Source organism: Strix uralensis, chromosome 19 (genome assembly GCF_047716275.1).
Source record: "Strix uralensis isolate ZFMK-TIS-50842 chromosome 19, bStrUra1, whole genome shotgun sequence".
Lineage (NCBI taxonomy): Eukaryota > Metazoa > Chordata > Aves > Strigiformes > Strigidae > Strix > Strix uralensis.
This window is the reverse complement of record NC_133990.1, coordinates 3,759,866-3,775,396: the sequence shown is the minus strand read 5'-3', so window position 1 is coordinate 3,775,396 and position 15,531 is coordinate 3,759,866. Positions and strand designations below refer to the sequence as shown.

At 44.0% G+C, this 15,531-nt stretch overlaps 1 protein-coding gene across 10 annotated transcripts in view; it reads left to right on the top strand.

Annotated features, from left to right (window-relative positions):
- The first annotated feature begins 682 nt into the window (after positions 1-682).
- The window catches only part of TNRC6C (trinucleotide repeat containing adaptor 6C), a 112,439-nt gene continuing 97,590 nt past the window's right edge, over positions 683-15,531 (top strand). For 9 of the 10 annotated variants that reach the window (XM_074889474.1, XM_074889481.1, XM_074889478.1 and 6 more), the window contains exon 1: positions 683-2,353. The gene's annotated coding sequence lies outside the window, so the exon portion shown is untranslated. Of the gene's footprint in view, positions 2,354-11,481; positions 11,741-15,531 lie in introns of those variants that run through there. The other variant, XM_074889473.1, reaches the window with a different exon arrangement.

Below are 15,531 nucleotides of genomic sequence, written 5' to 3'. Positions count from 1 at the left end.
CTGCAATTTTTTTTGGGGGGGGGGGGGGGAGGGTTGAGGGCATCCCCTCCAATGGGCCAAGCCTGACCCAGGGCGCTTGCTGGGCCGTTGAGGAGCGGCCGTGGAGGGCTGGGCCTCCTATGGACACACATATGGTCCAAACCAAGCGATATAGGGGGGTATATCTATAGGTGCGTTCGCACGCACAGGTGTGTGTGCTCAGAGGTGTGTGCAGCTGTGCACGCCGGTGTCACCACACGTGCCGGGGCACCCTCGGAGCAGCTGGATTGTTCTGGAGCGCGAGGGGACCCCTCAGGCCGGCGGCACCTCGGGGTGTTTCACACACACCGCCCGCCCCACACCGGCCCCTTCTCGTTACTCCGTGCCCGGCGGAGCGGGCCGCCCCCCCCGGCCCGCTGCGTGGTGCTTGTTTGGGAGAGCGGGAGGGGGACAGCGCTCCCGGCTCCCGCCTCCCCCCCCCACCCCGCCGCGGCGCGCGGGCTGAGCGCGGCCCCCGAAACGGCGCGCGCCGCCGCGAGGGGAGGGGGAGGAGGCGGGGCCGTGAGCGCGCGGCCTCGCCGCTGTTTGGCTGCGGCCGCCGCGCTCATTTGCATGTGGCGGGGGCTCCCCTGTCACGTGGCGCGCGCGGGCCGGAGGGGCGGGGGCGGGAGGGGGCGGGGGCAGACTTCCTGTTTGAGGTCAGCGCGGGGAGGGGAGGGGGGAGCGCGCGGCGAAGCCTCCCCGCGGTCTCGCGCTGCCTGGCGGGGCTCTTGTCAGTTAGCAACAAAATGGCCGCGGTGGCAGCAGCTCTGCTCCTGAGGACGGCGGCGGCGGCGTCCGTGGCGGCGGCGGCAGCAGCGGTGGCGGCGGCGGCAGCAGCGGCGGCGGCGCGGAGGAGCGGGGGACCGGCCCGGCAGCACTGAGCCTGCACCGCCTGCCTGCGAGCGGACGAGGCGAGAGCGAGCGGGAGAGACGGAGAGAGGCGCTGCGGCCCCCCCAGCCCAGCCTCCGCCAGCGAGCCCGGCTGACTGACCGACTCTGCCCGAGGCGCTGCTGCAGCCCCCTGGGGAGACGCTGCCGCCTCGGCCCCCGGCCTCCCCCGCTCCCCGCCTCCCCCCCGGGGGCTCGGGCGCCCGGGTCCCTGCCTCCCCCCCCACACCTTCTCCCCGGCGAGGGGCCCCGCTGCCGCAGCCTCCCGCCGCCCACCCCCTCGCCCCCCCCCCCGCCCGGAGACCCTGTCCGGATCCCTCCGAAGGAGACGGAGCGAGCCCGCGGGATCTCTCTCCTCCTGCCCCCGGATCCCCTGTGCGAGCGAGGCAGACAGACTGTTGGGTTTCCCCACTCCCCCCGTCGCGCCCCCCCCTCCCCTTCCCCTTCCCCCCCCTCCCCGTGAAAGACTTTGCAGGATCCTCCTCCCCGGCTCCCCTCCCCGCGCTCGCTCCTTCCTGCGAGAGCGGCTGCTGGATCCTCCTCCCGCCGGAGAGAGGCTGCGGGATCGCTCCGCTGGGTCCCTGCGAGAGCCGCGGATCCTCCTCCCGTGAGAGACTGCTGCGGATCCTCCGCCCTCCTCGGATCTCCCCGGAGCGAGAGACTCGGCGGGATCCTCCTCCTGCCCGGAGCCCCATGTGAGACTCCGGATCCCCCCGTGGCTCCGTGGTGGTGTTTGGGGTTTTTTTGGTTTTTTTTCTTTTATTTTTTTTGAAGAGGAGGATCCATCTTAAAACTATTTTCTGGGTCCCAGTTTCTCTTTTTAATTTGCACTTTTTAAAAACCCCTCAGATGCTTCTCCATGTGGACTGAGAACCCATCAAGACACACACACGAGAACTCATCCCGATCAACTCCAAATCCTGGCTTTCGTGGGTTTTGCTGCAACACATAAAAGCAAACTTGTATTTAAGACACACTCGTGCAAAAATTTAGCTGAGGACTTTAAAGTGTATTTTGTCTTGGTTTTGGTTTTTTTTTTTTTTTTGCTTCACTGGAAATCAAAAGCTTGTTTTGGAATTGGACCTGCTTTTGCTGCACTTCTCCTCTGGGCTGGATAACACTGAAGCTCTTTGCTTTTCTACTTGGATAGTGTTTTCCTGTTGATCTGTTGTTTTTTTCTTCTGTGTGGCAGACTTTTTTTTTTTTTGAGGGGGGTAAACGACAACAACAAAAAAAACTTAATTTTTTTGGCCGTGTGAGATTTTTTCGTATTCAGATTCGTGAAATTACGGGTACACTTACAAAAAAAAAAAAAAAAAAGAAGCATTAAAATAAGAAAGGAACACGTCAGAAAGACCCCTACACGGTAGACAAAATACTCGTTTCCTTACAGCAAGACTGAATCGAAAGCTGCCAAAGAGCCCCATAAAGAAAAGACTAAAAGGTAAGAAGGGGTAATAGCCTCTCTTAATCAGGGCATGGTAGAAGCCAGTGCATACCTCCTCCTTTTCTCACAACCAGATTATTTTTTTTTTACTGCTGGTTAGTCAGTGAAGCAAGTAACACCCCCAAACATTTCAAAACCCATTTATTTTCATCAGATATCTTTTTTTTTTTTTTGCTTTAAACAACTTGAGGATATGTGTTTTTTTTTTACATGCTAGAATTAATTCAGTATTTTTCCATCTTTTCCCAGTTCAAATAGATGTTGTGTGCAAAATAGCGAACAGAAGTACCATTTGTGAGTATGTTGTGCCACTTAAACATTAAGACCGCTTCTGTTGCAGACATGACCGTCTACGCGGTCGTGCTTTATAACTTAACACGTGTGAAAATTATTGCAGAGCGTGTTGGAAAGGATCCTAAGTCTGGAAAATGAGTGGTGTGGGTATGGTCAGCAGTGCTGCTCTGGTGGGGGAGCAGATGAGGCTCCAGCTCTGTCCTTCGTAGCTGCTTTCCGCTAAAAGTTAAGATCTCCAAATCTGGGGTTTTTTCCCTCCCCCCCCCCCCCCCCCCAATGAGATTATGGGGATCTACTGTAATTTTCTCTTGGGTATTCAGAGAGAGAGCTTCGTCTGAACCTGAAATGTCGTCCAGTGGGAGAGAGAGTATTAAACAGAGTTTATGCTTTTAACTGCGACGCTGAGGGGGAAGAAAATGGGGAGGGTTCAGTTAACCTCAGAAATCTTGAAACGCTGGAAGTTTATTAATTGTTTGAATCTTCTTTGTATCACAAGTTTGTGTCAAAGGTTAATCTTCTTAATATGTAATTAGTCGAAGGTCCAATTATGGGATTTATTGAACTCAATTGTTTGGGTTTTTTCCCTCTTTGCCCATTAAATATAATACTGCTAGTCTTACTTTGTGGCTACTTTATTTTCTGCTACATCTCGAGTGTATCTGTGGGAAGATACTTATTCAATTAGCATAACAGCCAGTTTAAATTTAGAAATAATTTTTAGTACATCATACCCGTATCTGTTGCTTATTTTTCCTCTCGTATGCATGTGTATGTATCTGACGAATTTACGCTAATTTATATACTGAAATTTGCTCTGGACATTAGGCCAGTTAAGGTAATTAAAAATCCAATAAATCCCGCTGTTAGTGGGCTGCTCGATGATGCAGAGCTCTAAATCAGGTGGATGTCGGCAGTGCTGTGTGGACCTGGGGACAATGCGAGGGTAGAGGAGCAGGAGAACATCTGCACTGCTGTTGGGAAGAAAGTAAAGTCTTTAAAATCTTGCCCTAATTACATACGGTGGGTGGGTTTTTTGGATCCACTTGCGACTGAGAATTAAAATGCAGTTTTCTGTCGGATGTTATTTTTTATCGTTTCAGGAAGGTAGTGGAGGGGTGCACACCGATTCTCACTGCCTCCCTCTGTTTTCCAAGGAAGTAGTAGGTGACTTGCACTGGGTGCAACCCGTGCTTAGCAAATCCCATAGTTTTCCATAATTGCGTTTCCTCAAATTCAGAAAGCCCTCGGATATCTGTCTGGCTACTTCAGGGTGTTATGTGTGAACTCAAAATGGTGTGCTGAGGACCTGCCCCCGGATGCGCGTTCCTTCAGCTCCGGCTTTTGGAGTTATTTCCAGGACATTAAAGCATCAATGTCAGACTTGTATACAACTAGCGAGGAAAGCTGCTTTAGCCTGTGGGAGGCTTGTTCTTTGATTTGTAGGACTAATGTTGCTTTCTGAGGGTGAGATTCCAGAGGTTGCGTTGTGCCACGGGTATTGTAACCTTGCTGCTTCTGAATCTCTGACTGCGGAGTCGATGAAGAAAGCTATAGTAAATCAGATTCATTTCAACTTTTCTTAGTGGCCACGACTGTGTAAAGGGACTGGCAGTAGTGTAATAATGCCTCGCGTCGCTTTGTCCTTATCTTCAAAGGAGAACATACCTTTTCTGGCTTGAAGTTGGCTGGCTGGCCCGTAGTTTGTGAGAAGGACAAGGTTCAGCCCTCGGGGAGCAGGTGCCGCCACCGGGGGAACGGCGGGGGCCTGGGAGCAGCGCTTGGAAACGTGCGGATTAACAGGGGCTGTATTTTAGGCAGTATTCGGTACTTTTGATGAAATATTTTGTTTGTAGTAATGAAAAAAACAGGGCAGGCTAACCTCTTTTTATTTCAAGCCCTTCTGGATTGCAGTATAAAATACTTAGGATTTATTAATGTTTCTGTTCTGTGTGTGTGGATTCTCCTATTGACAAATTTAACTATCGGTATGCATCAGACTAAAAGCTGACTTGAACTGAGTGGTGTATTATATACGGTTGGTTTATGTATGCTGTTACAGTACATGGATTATTTTGTAATTAGGCTGTCATTGGTGCAGGGCGTTAGTCTCTCTTACTGGGAATGTACTTGTGGGGAGCCTTGGTCTGTGCCATTTCTGTGCTAGTACAAAGCGTAGTGGCGTTTACTCTGGGATGCTGCCCTTGGGTCTTGGTTGTTAAGAAGCATTTTTGGTAACTTAAAGGTTCACCCTCTTGACCTGGCATCTTTGCATCTTTAGAAATCTGCCTCTGATCACCTGTGAATGGGATGAGGTTTACCTCATCTACCATTGCAAAGCCTGCTGAAGCTTGCTGGGATGAATGAAAAATCCACCTCTCTGGCTTAATTTTTTTTTTGTTTTGTTTTCCGAGGTTTGTCTTTCCTGTTAAAATAACAAGAGATGCTTTTGACGACTCTTGTGATCTTTTGCTGATGTTTAGGGGAAGGTAATTCTATCCTTTTTTTGTTTGAAGAAGTTTTTTAAGACTTGGAAAAATAATAGGATGAAATTTCCTTGGTATGACAAATAACGTAATTGGGCATAAGAGTACTTTTAACCTGAAGATTTTTTGTTGAAGTTCTCAAAGCTCCCAAGTTCCATACCGTGCCGAGCTGGAGTAACAATAAAACAGGGGGAAGTTAAAGGTTTTGTCAAGCAGGGGCTGTGATCTCTTTGTGTCTTCAAGGAAACTGTTGCTAAATGGCAACCTTATAGAAAGTATCGCTTTAAATTAGTGCAGAAATAAAACCTCGTATTTTTCTGTTTTTCATTCACTTCATTCAGGAAGGCCAGGAAATTTTATTCATGTAAGGGATTTACTGCCTGCTGTTAACTCAAAATGACCTACTCTTTTACAGTCCCTTCAGATGCTGTATGTGATGTAGACACCTTTTCTCTTTCGTGTTAAGTTTGTTATTAAAAGCCCAATAGCAGCGTTTACTTTCAGTTTTAGCTGTTAAGACTTAACCAAGACTGGTGTATGTGGGAACGGGTAATATGTTAACTTAGCAGCTGGCCTTGCCGAGATAAACATGCGCTTTTCCAAATGCTGTCATCTGGCCCCTTTCCAAAACAAGCTGAAGGAGGAGGTCAGGGGTGGAGCCATCCTTTGCTTTAGTAAAAAGAGTCTTTCATTTGGAAAGAATTGCTAGATAGTATTGACCAGGAGAACTGCAGATTTAAAAATAAAATGGCCAAACCTTTCCAAAGTAAACAAAATACCCTCTGTCGATTCCTTGTATCTCAATGCCTGTTACTGTGGTGCTTCTCTTTGAAGATACAGCAAGTTAAACGTAGACTGCATATTGCTGCTTTTATTTTTTTAAAAAAATCAGTGCTTTATATAAGACTTTGAACATGAGAACTGATGAAAAATTTATCATCTTTGGTTACAGTATAGATGTGCAACACAAAAGTGCTATTGTTTTAATTGTTTAAAATTCAGATTACAAGATAATGGTAATACCATTAGAAGGTTTCCCTTTGGCCTAGAAGCTGCAGGTAGGAGCCTGTCGATCCCTTAGTATTAAAGATGAATGATAAGGAAACCTCTTAAATGCCTGTGATGCTGCAGTCTAGCCAATTTAGGATCAGCTGATGCCTTCTAGTGATAATGGCTTGAGGTTTTCAGCTGTATTATGAAGATATCCGCCAGGGCAAATAGTATTTAGAAGAGAAGTATACTTTATTGAATGCAGAGATGATCTAGAAGTGACAGTAAATTGCATTACTAAATGATCTATGCGCTCTGCACAGTCTCTTCACTGGTAAATGCTAGTGGTAAAATGAAAGATGGTTATTCTTAATGTATGAAAGCAGAGGAATCAAAGTATTATTTGATCTTCCTTTAGGAATCTGAGCTATTTATGAAAATTGTCTACCAAAAGCACGGCTTAGTTTTACATCTTAACTACCAGATGTAGATGTACTTATGCTTATTTTATCATTGCTTAATCGTGATTAACTTCACTGTGGATTCCCATACACAGTTATAACTGTGTTTCCTGAAACTTTATTTGTGCAGCTTTCTATCTTGTCCCTAATATGTTTTAAAATTTTCCGCACAAGATAAAAATGTCTGAATTTGACCATAATTAACAAACTGTACATTCTTGCACAGAATAATTACAGCGCTCCTTAAGATTGTATCACTTGCAGAAAATGCAGCAGGACTTTAAAATAAGCGCCTGATTCTTTTGTCTTTTTTTAAAATGTAACCTATCTCTCTCTTCATCCCAATAAAAAAAGGCTTCTTTCAGTGAAGACATCTGTAAAATAACTAGCTGTTCTTAAGTCTCACGGTTGGGGGTACCACGCATCAAAATCTGAGTTAGTTTTGGTCTTAGCCCTGGATGTGAATCAGCACTAATTTTTCAGTGTTGAGGTCTTGAATGTAGTTGTAATTCAAGCTCATAAAATATTAGAAGCTCTGACGGTAGTGAGGTCTGCTTTCTGGAGCTCTTCCCTGTGGGTTTACAGCCAAGGATGGCTTGAGAGTGAGAACAGTTATCTGTGCTGCAGCAGTGATGTTTTATGGCTGGATGCCCAGATTGTCTAGCTTTGCACACAGCTTTATAGTTTGCCTTTGAGGGCTATGGAGGTGGAAGTCATTTGTAATAAACAGCTATCTGCAGCTTGCTTTTTCTGTGTTTTGAAATGTACATCCATTTAAAAAATTGCAAACTAGATGCACATTTACTTAGATTTCAATCAGGAAACTATGTGTTAGAAGCTCGCTTATGAGAAATGTTAACAATTGCTTATTGCTTTTTATTAAAAATAGCTAATATTTATCCCTTGGCTGTTTGGGCTTTTTTAGCAGTAAGCTATGAATTACTAGAGAATGAGATTTTTTTTTTTTTATTTGAAAGAAAAATTGACTTGTCAAATCGATTGGCATCCTTTGTGGCAATTAAGCCCCAGAGAAAAATATGTTTATAGGTCTCAATAGTTATCATGCAACTACCAGCTATAGGCTCATTTAGGAAAGAATAACACCCACCCCCCTTCCACCACAAGGAAAATAACCACCCTGGGCTATGGAGTATTTGGCGTCTGCCCATGGGCGTTTTCCTGAGGCAGATCCATTTCTTTTTTTTCCCCTAGCTTCTTGTTAATGGGGTCTGTGCGTGTTTTCCTGTGGTGACTCTCCGAAGGGATAGTGGGTAGTGCCTTTGTTATGATCTTGGTCAAGAAGAATCTCCTAGAATGGCATATCTGTTTTTTTAGATGTGCCGTTTTCCTTCCTATTCCTTTTTTCCCTTCCTGTGTTCTGTCTGTTAGCTGTCTGCTTGAAGTTTACAGTTTTCCCTCTCATACTGCATCTGCAAGACATCCCGATGAGAAGTGGAAGAGCTCCTTGTTTTGTTTGAGGGATACAGAGTACTCGCAGTGGCTTGGATACCTTTCTGGGTGGTCAGTATGTACACATATCAATTGTTAGTTCAAACTGACTTCTGCCAAGTCTATTTTAAGCTTAGCCAGATCTCTACATTGTGTCAGTCTGCTTTTCAGTCATACTCTAGTCCCGGACTCTAGGGTCTTTTAGTTCGTCAGAATTCATAATGTTTTCATGGCTGATGCTAACATCATTGGTGCTGACAATGGAGATGCTTGTTTTTAAACAGTAGCTGGTTGCTGGTAAACAAAAGAGCATCAGCCCAGTGCTTTATCGCAAACCATTCTAGGAAAAAGAATCAGTTCAGTGAGAATGTAAAGAAAAAAAAAAAATCAACTGCACAGATGCATAATGTCCTGACTGCCATTTTACCGTGTTTTCTTACAAGGTCATTAATGGACCACCATAGAAGGTGGTCTTGTAAGGTTTTTGTTTGAACTCAATGTACGTTCATAATATCCTTGAAGATGGTATTTCATATGAAATGTGAAGTTGAAAACTTTACTAGCACTGCAGGCGTAGCCTAATGATGTGTGTGTAAATTGAGTAAGACTCTTTACACAGTGTATTACCAAAGCCAGTCTGGTGTAGGATTCCTCGTTACCCCTCTGCTAACATCATTCTTCCTGTCTGTAGGTCTCATCTTTCCTCTTCTCTCAATGTTTTTAATCAATTGCACAAACTTATTTAACATAGGAGAATTGCTTCCAATGTTTGCGTTGTCTCAATTTTTTTCCACATTTTCAGCTTTGAAGTGGATGCTTCACTTGAAAGTTTGTTCCTTACTCCCTGGCTATGTAATGAAAGTTGTTACATGTCTGCAAATCTAATAATTCTTTGCTCTTTATGGTGTCATGGCTGAAATGCTGTAACTGCACAGTATTGTACCTCATTCTTGTTTTGTGATGCTACAAAAAATTGTTAGTTAAAAATAACCTGTTGGCACAAGAGTGCTGATCACATCTGTTTGTAACATACCTCTTCATTTTCCTGCTTGTGAAACTGGTTTCTCTTTGCATTACATTAGTTGATGTCAACTATAAAGAGGTATATGTTTATCTTTTTAAGCCTTTAAATAATAAATTAATATGGAAAATGCAGCATCTTCTGATAAGGAAGAAGAGCCTGGTGGTAGCAATCTAAGTGCTATTTAATATTTCCTACTATGTTCATCATAAAATATAGCTGTCTGATCCAGGTGTGGAACTAAATTTGGTCTGTCACAGTAATAGAATTGCTGCTATTGAGGAGGAGAGTCTTTGTATAAATAGCACTGTTTCAGGTGAAAAATGTTATTATATGGGGCTTAGTGGAGCTTGGTGAATGTGTAATTTTTACGATTTTTATTCTTCTAATCAAACTTTTAGAAGTCCTTCACTTTTGAAAGGAGTGATCCTAGTTAAGTCTCATTGGGCACCAACAGTACGTTATCTAGTGATGTCAGTCTTTATACCGTGCTACCACGCTTACGTGTAATAATTGAATAAAGCAACGGTTGTGTTATTGGATGGATGCTTATATAGTGATTTGCTTAAAGACCTCAACTTTCATTTTTTTTTCTTGCATTTGTGAAGATGAAATGTTCTTCACAAATTTCTAGATGAAATATTGCGGTGACAACAAAACTCCATGCTTTTGAAGCAAATACCCAGACTGATCGATATAATCTATTTTATCTGGATGATATTGCAACACTCTGATAGTCCAGCTGCATTGAAATTGTGATTCCCTCCACCCCCATCCATCCCCTGTCCCTCTATCAGCATCCAGACAAGCAAGAGCTGATCTTTCTGGAATTCTGTCTGCATCTACTGATCAGATAACATACTTGGAGACATTTTGGATATGTTTCTGAGAATATTTACTCCCCTGGGCATTTCATAGACTAACTGAAGGCATAAAATAGTTATTACTAAGATCATAATTGACCATAAATTGATTTCCAAAGTGCTGTTTACTGCAGCTGGTTTTCCTGTCCCGGAAGATCGTTTATGGCTATTTCCTTTCCCCATCTCTCCCCCCACCCTGACTCTCCTCCCCCCATGGAGACGCTATTCATTTGCTAAGTTGAAAAATGGATGATGGCCCATTCTGATGGTGGCTCTGATATTCTAATTTAGTATTGGCAGCAGTTGGCGTCCAGATGCTTTTACTATGGAAAGTGGAGGAACAGAGAACTTTGAAACTTGGTGAACTTAATGGAAATAAGGATTACCTTTTTAGCAATGCAGAGTTAATCTTTTAAACTCTGGTCGATTTTTGGAGGGAGAGGTGCTAGCTTGGACCTTTCTGTTTCTTTAATTTGGATGATAGAGTAAGTCTTTTTCTGAATTTTGGGGATTCAGTTTCCAGCCTAAAGATAGGTACAGACTCATGTATGGGTTTCTTACCTCTCTTGAGCTATGTTGCTATATAAATTTTCAAAACAGCATTGTAGCTGAAGATGCGGTGGAACAAAGCCTAAATTGCTTCAAATGTGTTATCTTTAAATTGAATGCAGTGATCATGGTGGGCAGTGTTTTGATTTTTATAGTTAAAACACAAAGAATGTATAAAAAATGCACAAAACAATTCAGTAGATTTTCTTTGTGTTTAAACTTTAACATATTTGCAATGCACAACTTTTAGTACAGTTTATTAGTCTATAGTATGTTTTTGTCTTCCTTGACTCGGATCAAATTTGGTGTTAACCTCCTGCAGAGAATTCCAGGACCCCTGACATTTTATTGTGACTCTTGATTAGCTCACCAGGGTTCCTGCTAAGAATTCTTCTTTCATTCATTTGATAATTTGAATTCCCTATTCACAGTGCCTTTAAATAGAATGGTATTTGGAAAACTTGAAGACAACAACTTGAATGTTCAATGAGCTCACCCAGCAAATCTAAAAGAAGGAAATGATGGGTTTGTATATTCTGAAATCTTTTAAAAGAATAAACATTTTACAAAAATGTAAGTCTTAGTCTTTATGTTCCCTTTAAATTTATTTCCTTTTCGGTTTCTACAACAAGGAGTTCTGTTGACATCTGTTTTCCATTTTTCATCTTACCTTGTCTTGTTAAGTCAGGAGCTGTGTGTTCACCTAACCTGTGTCTATCTGGGAGCAAGTATAGTACACACCCATGTAGTGGAACTTCAGCTTTCCAAGGCAGTCTGTGTGCAGTGTAGAGAGCATCTCTTTCTTTACACCCAGGACACACTAGCCTAGCTTACTTGCACCTCGTAGATACTTATGCTGTTCACCCGCTTTTACTGTGTGCCCCTTGCTGGTGGTGCTGGCAGGGCATGTACTGGGCAGTACCGCTCTGAGCACTACAGCATGAGAAATAGTGTCATTATTTTTTTTCTGATTCTAGATCCTGAGACACATCCTTCCTGTGAGGCCACTGTCCTTTTCCTCCCCCATCCAGGTCTTGCTCCATGAGCCTCCTGGGGCTGCAGCAGTGCCCTGCACCTCCCCACTGCTTGTGCCTTCTGTGGTGACACCTGGAGATCTCGGTGGTGAGATGGCAGAGGCCTGTTCCCTGTATAGGATGCCATCATTCTAGAGGCTGGTTTCTGCGGGCTTCTGCCACACATCTGTGAAGCAATTTTAACATCATAGGAAAGCTCAGGCTGGAAGGGAACCTCAGGAGGTCATCTCAGATAGGCAGGTCTGTATTTTAAGTCAAGTGACACGTGCATGTCTGGTAACACATCTGCTGCTACTCACTGCATTCGTTGCTGGTATGTGTTGGTGTTATTCTTAGACTTGTCTGGTACAGTTTCCCTGCTTGTGGATAGGAGTGAGGAAAGTGCATGTGCGTTTTTTCTACTGTGCCCGTGGCAGGAACTCTACATCAGGAGGAGGTATTTCTTCCAGACCTCACCTTCTTGGGCCTTTTTAATTGCACTGAAGTCACTCCTGGATGTGATAGTGGACATGTGTGGCTATGGCTGCTGTAAGCTGGGTGTCTTGTTGAAGGTGTGTTGGCCACCACCTTTTCCCCAGAATAAGCACAAGAGCAGCATCATAAACATAAGATCTGCTGCCTGCTTTTTGATCTTGTAGGTTGTGTTGTCTACCTTGACCCTGTGTGAGAGTACCAGCCCAGTCTTCATCTCCTGCAATAAGCGAGTTGAATGTGTTTTCACCTGCTGATAACAAAGTGATTGAGCTCAGAAATAGCTGAGTGCTGGCATGTGACTGCGATGGAAGGGGTGAAAGGATGACTAGGGGTGTTGGAAATCCCTACAGATGAAATGGCACATCATTTTAGTTATGCAAACTTAATTTTCACGTCTTTTAACAAAGAAGCATAAAGCCTTATCTGCGTTTGCTTGAAGGGTGTGAGGGTACCTACACAGAAGCAGCGTTCTCAGCTGTCTGTCCTGCAGCTCGCGTTGTCCCTCCTGACCCTGTTACTGTGGGTCAGGTAACGTGCTGACCAGCTCCTCCAGCCTCCGTCCCTGGGAGTGGTCAGCTCTCAGCCAGCCCTGGGGGCTGTGGTCTGTGGCAAAACATCCTGTGGAGCTCCTCTTCCTATTTCCTGGCCTCCTACTTCCCGATATCCCCAGGAAGCAGCGCTCCTCTGACACATTCTTCAAGTCCAGCTAAGTAATTTGAGCCAGAAACTTGTCCATAGGTTGTTTCTGCTTCTGGGTCAGTTAATTGGTGATATTTAGTAGAACTATTTGTTAGTCTGGGGCTTTGCCTCTGTTGGCACTGGGCTCTTCTTGGCTGAAGTATTTGCAGAACCCAAAATAGCAAACATAGTATCTGGAGAGAGACAAACATGCAGTGCTCTTGCTGAGCTACTGGATTCCAAAGCTGTTTTCCTTTGTGTATTATGCCCCAGGAAGACTGGGGAAGAGCTCTGGACCAGATGCTACATCAACTGCTGGTAAATACCATCGTGCCTGGGAGGGAGGCAGCGCTGTGAAAGTAAATCTAGTTATCTGTGCTGTTCACAGTCTGTAGCTTAATTTTCCAAGAGAGGAGTCAGTCCATGTTTGTTGGGGGAGGAGAGATGTTCATAGCATGTTTCTTGCTGTTTGTAGCCTGTTTTGAGTGGTGAGTGTAATGCAAGCTGGTTTTGGGTATGGGGTTTTTTTTGGCCTTGGTTCTTGCATAGTGGTGCCTGTGATAGGATACTTGAGGTCTGCTGGGGTGTTATCAGCAGGCTGAGGGATCAAATTCTGATATGGTTCATGCCTGAAATGTATACAAGGGTGAGGTTTTGTGTACAGTGTTCTAGCCTATGCCCAGATTTCTGTAACTACTTAAGTTGCCCCAGAGTGGAGCTTGTATAATGTTAATAGGCCTGCAGAAGAGGTGGTGTACCTGTGTGACAGCAGCTTTATGCCCTAGTGTGTTCATTTGGATTGGGAGTTTCATGTTTAAGCAAACCTTCTGATTTTCCTCGCCTGCTGTGCTTTGATTGACATCATGGAGTGGTCTTGGAGTGCAACAATTGGATTCCTTTTAAATAAAACTTCACTGGGTGATGTGCTCCAGGGGTGCAGTTAATGCTTTCCTGCTGCAAGTGAGTGTTTGGCGCATGGGAGCAGACTGGAGCTAGTCTCAAGCAAAAAGGTCACCTGAAATGGCAATAGTGTGGCTATCAAGTCCCCTGCACTGACAGTTTTGCTCTGCAAATCCACTCCTGTTGGTCTGCACTACTTAGTAATGAAGGTGTAACCTACATCTCCTGAAACATTCCCATTTGTGCTCCAGTACTCCATCAGTATGCTGTCTCCCTCTGCTAACAGTCCAGGAGAAACTGAACAAAAGGAAAAAAACCCCAAACCCTACAAACATTCACGAGGACTTGGGCAGTGCTCAAATATGGACTTGTCAAACTTCTGATGTCTGAATTGCCACTTATAGTTCATCTGTATCCTTGGTTTATAAAGGCTTTTTCTTCTCTGGGATTTTTCCCCATTTCTAGTGACTGGTAATCAACTAGTAGAAGCTAAAACAAGGCCAGGTCAGTGTGTTTTTTAAGAGGATACCTTGAATTGAATGATATTAACTATCTAGTCTGCTCTATTTTTGTTCTAATCTAATTTACTTCAGTGGTTGTTTACCTTATGTGTACATAAAGTAGGATCACAACAAGTTAACATGGGGTGAATTGAAAACTTCCAGTGAGAGCCTGGGTCCTGCAGTAAGTAGCAGCTGGCACTCTCCTTGAGGTCCTGCCAGTATTTATTGCTCTTTAACCAACAATCCAAACCAGCATATTTCTAACACCATGTCCTACTGCTGGTGATGCAGCCTTGAGACAAGGTGTGTAACACAGGTGCTCTTTTTTCTTCTTTCTAGAATTTCTATTTTACAGATTGTAAGAGTGGGATTATTAATTTAGTCTCTTGGGCAACCCAAAATCTCCCTGTAGTCTCAGTAAGATACTTTAATTGAATCTGTTGCTTTTCACACCCCGTTCTCAACTAATGCTGTAGTGTTCTTGGGTGTCTTTAAATGGCACCTACATTCTGCTCCTGTACAAATTTCAGTTGTGAATGAAGTTGTGCCTGTCTCACACCTTAGTCAACTGGCTTAAAGAAAGCCTGGAAGGGAGCACAGAGGGATCAAGTCTAATCCCCCACGATTACAGGCAACAGTGGAGAAGGGTCCACAGAGCATCATAGACCTGAAGATACCTACCAGTACTGTGTAACAAACCAAATAAATAAAAACACACAAAGAAGACTTAGAGCCAAAACTATATTGTACAGTAAAACATCAAGTGTAGTATTAGTGCTCTGTTTCTGTGCAGGAACTTCGGTGGAATTTTTAAGTGACTTCAGAAATCAGACTGTTGTCCCAGTTTTGTGTTACTTGCTTCAAGATAAGTTGATCAGATAGTGGGAGCATCATAGTACCAGTCCTACAGTTGTCAGCAGTGGGTGATATTTAGATGTTTCAGAGGAAGGGAGGAATCACCTGTCAAGGTAAATAATGTATTAAGGAGTGACAAGTGCAGGATAGGGGCATAATTTGACAGCAAGAAACCCTAAAGCATGGGATTAATAAATCACAAATTGAGGTCAAATGAAAGCACACATCAAGCTTCACTTATGACTCCCTGTAGAAACAAATTTTGCACTCAAACTTTCAAATTACAGGGTTTAGTTTCAAGCTGCATGATCACACCTATACATGTAACTCATCCACAAACTTACCTTGCCCACAGTGGTGTGGCTGAGGACGTTTCCCCCATTAATTCCCTTGAAAGAATATTGTAGAATTCTACTTTGTGAAGGGGTAGAGGCCTCCTGTTTCTGGTCTAATTGTCTTTGTGTCCAGGAGTTGATGTGGCCTTGTATCAGTGCTACTACTTAATAAAAACAAGTCTGTCTAGGTTTTTTTTCCTGTTCTTTTCCCCAAAATGGATATTTATAAAGATTTGGTATGTCTTTAATGTCAGTGTGGTTTGGGTTTTTTTTTTAAATGCTACAG